Below are 8,770 nucleotides of genomic sequence, written 5' to 3' on the forward strand. Positions count from 1 at the left end.
GAGGTTTATATACAGGGAACATCAATGGCGTTGCCATAATTTCTGAGAGGAATCAAAACCTCCTAATTTTTTCCTTCAAATTTTTATCAATGCAGATTGAAATGTCACATGGTATTCAATAAAGGTGTATAATTGTTGTTTATATATATTTAAATGAATTAAAATTACAAAAGGCAAGTAAATGTATTTCAGAGAAATAATGTCAACATTTGATTTGTCTTTCACAGTGCAAGAGGGCAAAATCATAATGACTCCACAGTGACTTGATATAAATACATGTATTATTTATCAGCTAACCAGCATTCAATTTACAGTAAAATGTTTTATTTGGTCCATAACAAATTTTCTTCCTTACACTGACTGTATGGAAACTTTAGTATAAATATATAAGGAAAAGTAATACATACAAAGTAATATTTTTAAAAAATTGTACACCAGATTTAAGAAAATATAATGCTTTAGATTTTTTTTTAGAATCAGGTATTAAAATGGACCCAAATATCTGTTGCTGGTTAAAATGCAACACATTTTCAATGGATTAATATCTGCAATTTTCATAGGATGAAGGCAGTGTTAATTACTCCTGGTATCTGTTCACATATGCCAACTTCACACCTTCAGACAAATATCATCAGGAGACACTTAATTCACTCTATAATTGAATGTTGTTCTAGTCAATTAAGTAGGCATTTATCAAAATACTTATTCAAATACATATTTATTTAAATAAACTATTAATTTGCATATTTATTTAAATATTTAAATGTAACTATTTATTTAAATAGGAACCCAAATGTTAACTGACTTGGATATTAAAACAATTTTCTGACAAATCTCGAAAATAAACCAAATTTTCTTTTGTAGTAACTATTTTTAATACACGTCTTTGTAGTGAACATACACTGATGCTTTAAATAAACTATCAAAATTCACATGTATGAAACATTTAATGCTCTTTTCTACATTTGTCAATACCAAAAAAGTCCTGCAAAATTCTTTTGCATCCAAGTCACAAAGTGAAAAACAATAAAGGTTTGTAATTAAGTTTTATTTCATGCTGGAGAAAAGAGAGCAGAGTTTCTGTGTTTGTACCTGGGTGGCGTCAGGGACCAGCAAGTGATGAATACAGATGCTATCTAGCAACATCTTTCCACCTTAAATCATTATCTCACCCTGACTAAATTTCCTTTCACTCAAGAGGCAGAGGGGACACATTTGCTAAGGAGCTGTGTAATTGTTTATTCATTCCATCTGCTGTCTTGTCACCTCACTGACTCATTACAGCAACCCTGAGCAAGATAATGAGTTTAGTGCCTGCTCTAGGAGCAGAAAAAGGCACACCTTAGGAATAAGTGGGGTTGAGGAGGACAGGAGTGTCTTTTTAATGCATTCTTCTCATACCCATTTTTTTGTCACCTTCTCTGTGCTTCATGTTCTTCCACTCCATAAGTGACTTGGGTCTTTCTGTTTATTAATAGATTAGATCAGGTGCCAATTTCTTATACTAGATTACAGTCTAGGGATAGGACTTCAAGATACTCTGGGATAGTGCTGCAAGAACATACTCTTTTCCATAAAACTCTGCCCAGGATGCTGACTTTTCTGACTGAAAAACACTAAGGACTTCCAGCTGGCTTATGTTTTCATTAAATTAAATACTGGAAGGCCAATATATATAAAATTTTAAAAAATGAACATGCCATGCCATGACCTTAGGTTCCTGAAATTATATGAGTTTGTAAAACTCCAGCTTGGTTGACATCAAAGATTATGACATAATGAGAAGGAGAATATGCATTCCAAAGTCTACCTTAGGCAAATTAAAAGATGAATAACATCAATAGTAAAATGTAAAACTTTAGATAAAATACATGATACTGGAGAAACTTAAACCAATAATATGTGTTCACAACACTGCTAATTGCTAAACACATGCACACCTTTAATTTACTTACATACTTTTAACATCATGAATATGACGCTTGTTCTCCAACATTCAAAAGGCACTGTTGACATTTTGAATGGACATCAACAGCTGCTATGAATCCATTTATCCACAAGTCAGAGAATTATTCCTTCAAATTACTTTTTACTTCAGAGACTCTATGCTTTTATGTGGTCTAGATTAGACTTTTTCTAAGCACATAGTCTGCAAAGGGTATGAGAGTTAAGCCTCACAGAAGGCAAATTAATAACATGAGAAATTAAGTTAATATTATTTAATTTATTCAATTTGAGGATCAGTAGAGCCTTTTCTGAGTTTAATACTTCATTTTGTAATTTAAAATTATACTACACATCCAATTAGACATTTTTTTTTTCTAAAGTAAGTTGCATTTTTACACATTTACTCAAGATGGGTGTTTTAGTCAACTTTTCATCCCTGTCATCAAAAGACCTGACAAGAACTACACAGAAGAGGCAAAGTTTATTTTGGCTCATGATTTCAGAGGTGCAATCCATGGTCAACTAAATCCATAGCTCTGGGCCTGAGGTGAGGCAGAACATCATGGCAGAAGGGAATGGCAGAGGAAAGCAGCTCAGAAGATGGCAAACAAGAAGCAGAGAGAGGAAAAGATTTAGTCACCAGGGACAAAATATATATCACAAAACACGGCCCCAGTGACCTATGTCTTTTAGTCACACCCTACCTACCTACATTGCCACCCAGTTAATCCATATTAGTGGATTAATTCACTATTAGATAACAGCTCTCATAATCAAATCATTTCACCTCTGAATGTCCTTGCATTGTCTCACGTATTTGCTCACACCTAATATCTAAACCAAAAAAATGGGATAGTGGGATTTTTTAAAAAGTTAAATATATAAGTGAACAAATGAAAGCCTAAGTTTGTATTTCAGAAAATCTAAATATAGCCATTGTGAATATTTTGTCGAAAATCTTTAGTAATAAGTGGGTCATAGAAATATGTGCCAAATTTTAGAAAGAAATATTATTTTTTCTACAATGTTGACTCCTTCGTAACTGTCAGTTCTACTTGAGTAAAGTATATGACATCCTGGTTTGTAAGAACACATCGATATATAAAGATATTGCAATCCATAATACGAAGTCTCTGTAATTAAAGCAGGGTGATCTTGGCAGATGAATAGAAGTAGTAAATAGAACAGAATTTAAAAATCAAGATATACACAAGAACACATGGAAATTTTTATGTTAAACATTTGACATTTCAAAAAAACTGGTATCTCAGTGAAGGAACTATGATATTTTCTTATACTTTAAATGCCTTAATTAATAATTATTACACTTTAAATGATTTTCTTAATATTTCAAAACAGTAATAACATATTTGGAGAAAAACAATTTCACTCAGATTTGTTTTTGTGAATATATATGTTAGAATACATTCGTATATGTATGTGCGTGTGTGTGTATATGTATATATATCTTATATATATATTCTATTTATTTAAGTTACAATAAAAGGATTGGACATGGTAGCACACATCTGAAGTCCCAGCATTTGGGAGGCCAAAGTGGAAGGAATGCTTGAGCCCAGGAATTCAAAGTCGACCTGAATAAAATAATGAGACCCCATCTCAAGCAAATTAAACAAATTATAAAAAAACAAAACTTCAAATGGAGCAATAAAATTTTTATGCAAGGTAAAGGAAAACAGGTTCACTACTACTAACAGCTACTAAGTTTTAAAATTATTTAAAAAAATTGAGTAGACATTGTTTAGAATCATTTGGAATTGCAGAATTGGATAACAGCACAGAGTTTCCATATGTGCCTCTTTCACGCACACACAATCTGGTATTGCATATGTATGGTACATTTGCTACAACAACCAATATTGACATTCTAACTAACCTATATTGATAGTCTTATTAAATATCTATAGTTCATTAAAAATCCTTAGTTCTTACCTATTTTCTCTTCTGTGCCTGTGTTATGGGACCCCTTTCCATTACATTTAGTCACCAGGTCTTCTTAGACCCTTAGACCTGTCTTAACTGTGACAGTTTCTCAAAATTTCCTTGCTTTTGATGACCTTAACAGTTTTGGATACTGGTCAGGTATAGTTCAAAATGTCCCTCTATCCCTCTATTAAAATATGTCTGAGAGGAGGAAAAAAAAAGAAAGAAAAATTCTATGTGACAGATCATAATGTCTTCAAGGAGATATATGCTAAAAACAAAAAATAAATGTGAATAAATATTATATTTAAAGTTTCATTGTTTTCTAGTATTAATGATATTGTTATTTGAAATTATGATCCCAGATGCTTGGGAGACTGAGCCAGGAGGATTGCAAATTCAAAGCCAGTCTCAGCAAAAGTGAGGCACTAAGCAACTCAGTGAGACCCTGTCTCTAAATAAAATACAAAAAAGTTCTGGGGATGTGGCTCAGTGGTCAAGTGCCCCTGAGTTCAATCCCTGGTACCCCCCACCCTCCAAAAAAAAGAAATTACCATAGGAACATGGTTTTAGTTTAGATCTGCAATGTCCCCTAGAGTCTCGTGTGTCGAAAACTTGGTCCTAGGATAGCAATGTTCAGAGGTGGTGCTTTGGGGAAGTTGTTGAATCATGAGGGCTCTGACCTCATGAGTGGATTACTCCATTAATAGCTGGATGGACTACTGGGAAGTGTTGGAAACTGTAGGCAGGTTGGGCACATTGGAGAAAGTAGGTCGCTGGAAGCATGCTCTGGGAGGATGTTTCTTGTCTCCACCTCCCTCTCACCCTTTCTCTCTGCTTCCTGGTTTCCATGAGCTAAGAAGCATTCTTCCACCATGCCTTTCTGCCATGATGTTTCTGCGTCATTCCCAAAGCAAACGAGCCAGCTGACCATGGACTAACACATCTGAAACCATGAGTCAAAGCCAATATTTTTTCCTCTTAAGTTGTTTTCTCAGGTTTTAGTTGTAGAAACAAAAACCTCACTAACACAAGCATTTTTGACAAAGAATTATGTTAATGAAGAAGTATAAATTTTGAAAGTCAAGAAACAATATATTCTTAAATATGAATTGGAAATAGCAACATAAACCTATGGTATGTTTTTCTTTTAAAAATATATATTGTTCAACAAATGCTGCTGGGAAAACTGGAAATCCATATGCCGTAAAATGAAATTAAACCCCTATCTCTCATCTTGCACAAAGCTCACCTCAAAATGGATCAAGGACCTAGGTATTAGACCTGAAACCCCGCACGAAATAGAAGAAAAAGTAGGCCCGAATCTTCATTATGTTGGCTTAGGACCAGACTTCCTTGACAAGATTCCCAGGGCGCAAGAAATAAAAGCAAGAATCAATAAATGGGATGGATTCAAACTAAATAGATTTTTCTCAGCAAAGGAAACAATAAAAAATGTGAAAAAGAATGCCTACAGAGTGGGAGAAAATATTTTCCACCTGTACTTCACATAGAGCACTAATCTTCAAAATTTATAAAGAACTTAAAAAACTTTACACCAAAAATACAAAGAACCCAATCAATAAATGAGCTAAGGAACAGGGTAGACACTTCACAGAAGATATACAGGCGATCAACATATATATGAAAATGTGCTAATCATTTCTAGTAATTAGAGAAATGCAAATCAAAACCACCCTAAGATTTCATCTCACCTCAATTAGATGGCTATTATCAAGAACACAGGGAACAAAAAATGTTGGCATGGATGTGGGGAAAAGGCACACTCATACATTGCTGGTGGAGTTGAGAAATTGGTGCAGCCACTCTGGAAAGCAGTATGGAGATTCCTCAGAAAACTTGGAATAGACCCACCATTTGAATCAGTTATCCCACTCCTTAGTTTATACCCCAAAGATTTAAAGTCAGCATACTACAGTGACACAGCCACATCAATGTGTTCATAGTAGCTAAATTCACAATAGCTATATTGTGGAACCAACCTAGATGTCCTTCAATTGATGAATGGATAAAGAAACTATGGTATACACACAATGGAATATTATTCAGTCATAAAGAAGAATAAAATTATGGCATTTGCAGATAAATAGATGGAGTTGTAGAATATCATACTAAGTGAAATAAGCCAATCCCAAAAAACCAAAGGCTGAATGTTTTCTCTGATAAATGAATTATAACACATGGGAGTGGGGAGTAAGAAAAGAATGGAGGAACTTTGGATTGTGTAGAGGGAAATGGGGGGGAAGAGGGGGAAGGAAAAATGGACTGAGATAGACATCATTACCCTATGAACATGTATGATTACACAAATGGTGTGAATCTACATCAAGTACAATTATAGAAATGAAAGGTTGTACCCCATTTGTGTACAATGAATCAAAAAAAAAAAAAAAAAAAGAAGAAGAAGAAGAAGAAGAAATGGAGTTAAAGTCTGAAAAAGTCTGAAGAGGACAATCCACTCCACAAGAAAGTTCTCAAAAGTGTCAATTGAACAGAGACAGGAGTGCCTATGTTGTAGAAGGATTAAGGATTTTACAAAATTCTTACTGAGGTAAAGGGTAGGTTGGAGGAAGTAAAGTGAGAAGTCTTGGAGTGAATGAAACATCACTAAATGCATGTGGACAAAATGCATTCATACACACTATTATGGTTTGAATGTTCATCCTCCCAGATTCATGTTGAAACTTAATTGCCATTGCAACAGTATCAAGAGGTAGCACCTTTTGGAGGTTGTTCAGCCACAAGGGCTCTGTTCTTGTAAATGAATTACTGCTGCTATCCCTGGTGTAGGTTTGTTTCTCCGGAGTGAGTGCCTTCGAGAAAGATGAATCTGGATGCCTGTTGCCTCTCATCTCTTGTCATGGGAGAATGCAGCAAGAATACCCCTGCCAGATGTCAGCTCCTTGATTTTGGACTTGCCAGTCAATCAATTTCTGTTTATTATAAATTACTTATTTTCAGGTACTCTCTTCTAGCAGCACAAAAATGTGCTAACACCCATACACATATATGCACATGCATATACCTGTAAATGATAAATGAAGAATGAATTACCATATTTAATTTGTTTTATTAAGTTCAATATGAAAACAACTAAATATAGTCTTATTAGCTTCTCATTAAAAATTCAACTTGGTCTATAACAGATCCTTGTTCTTAATTTACTATGGGGACATTATAGGGGATGTCTATAAACATGATTCAAGTTAGTGGGACTTATAAATATTTTTACAGAACTCTAAGTTTCCACTAACCTTTCTTTATTATGGAATCCTATGGAATCACGTAACACTCTTTTACAGGATTGTCACTATGTAGTATTTTTAAAAATTGTTCATTAATGTTTTTGCCTTCTATTATGCCATAAACTCTCTCAGAACTGAGATCATTTATGCTTTTCTACACCATTTTCCTCAGAATATAGACCATCGGATGCCACAATGTCAGTGCTCAGTGAGATTTTGTGAGTGAATAAGTAAACTTTTCAAGAATACATTCATTTCATTATTTGTTGAGTGCAAAGATATGACTAAAATGTTACATTTAATATGCTTAACCATAAAATCAATATGGTTCAGTTTTAAATTTTTCATTTTATTTAGGATTTAGCCACATGCCAAAATGTGACATGCAAAATATCACTACTTTGTCACCTACAAGATAATTCTATGTATTTTTCTCCATCAGAAAGCATTTCTAAAACTAAATGTAACAATCTACCATTTTATCACTGATACACCATTTCTCGGCATCCAGAAGGTGGGTGGAGAGACAAGATAACGAGCTGGCTGGCACTGCTGAAGTGAAATGAGCAATCTAAGCATCAGGGTTGGAGCTCACATCAGATACTATGGCTTAACATATTAATAATAATGATCACACATTTATTAATCCTTCCTGTGTCGAGCATGCCATTGAGTGATTTATGTACATTCTTAAAATTAATCCTACCAAAAGCACTGCAATTTGGAGTTGAGGAGGAGAGATTAAGTAAGTGTTCAAGGTCAGACAGCTAGCAAATTGCTGCCTTCAGACAGTCTCACATCTGTTTGACTCCAGAGCTCTTTCTTTTAACATCTTGTTCCAGGGACCAATTTGGAAAAACACATGGGATGCCAAACACTATCCTGAGGCTTATATTCTGAGTTGAGACTCTAGGTTATTCAGGTACTTTTATTCCATTCATTCATCAGTACAAATAATGGTTTCTTCTGTACTCAACCTATCCTTTTCACTTCTGTTCAATAGTAGTCCTCTGTGCTCCAGTAAATATTTCTCTTCTGGTATTCTTGAAACATTTCTGCTCATCTCTAAATATACTTGTAAGGTGAGTCTGATGCATAAATTGTTTTTTCCTTCCTAGGACAAAGTCCATGCTTTTTCAAGTTCACATGTGAATCACATTTGGAAAGCCCTACCTAACTAATTTGTTTCAAATTATCTTTGCTTCTGCTTTTATTTATTTTTCTCAGTATTACTAAAGATCTCTCTCACACACACACCCTCATGGCCAGATGACTTATTACTTAACAATGTATTCATTCCATAGATACTTCTTGCACACTTATCTGACTTAAATGACACCTGGTAGTAACATAGCTGCTGGACAATACAGTGGTGAACAACAGTAAGGTTTCTGTACTTGTGAAACTTACAGAGTGATTTGATAGCTAATATACAAGGTGTTCCTCCATCTATGACCATGAAGAGAACCCAAATGACTCTTTTAGACTAGATTCTGAGAGAGCTTAAATAAGGAGGAGTTGTTTGAAATGAGACATACATAGTGAGAAAAAGTCAACCTCTGGAGATAAGAGGGAAATATTAGAGATGTCAATTTTAAAAGAAGGAACTTGGT

This window comes from Sciurus carolinensis, chromosome 7, assembly GCF_902686445.1.
Source record: "Sciurus carolinensis chromosome 7, mSciCar1.2, whole genome shotgun sequence".
Taxonomy (NCBI): domain Eukaryota; kingdom Metazoa; phylum Chordata; class Mammalia; order Rodentia; family Sciuridae; genus Sciurus; species Sciurus carolinensis.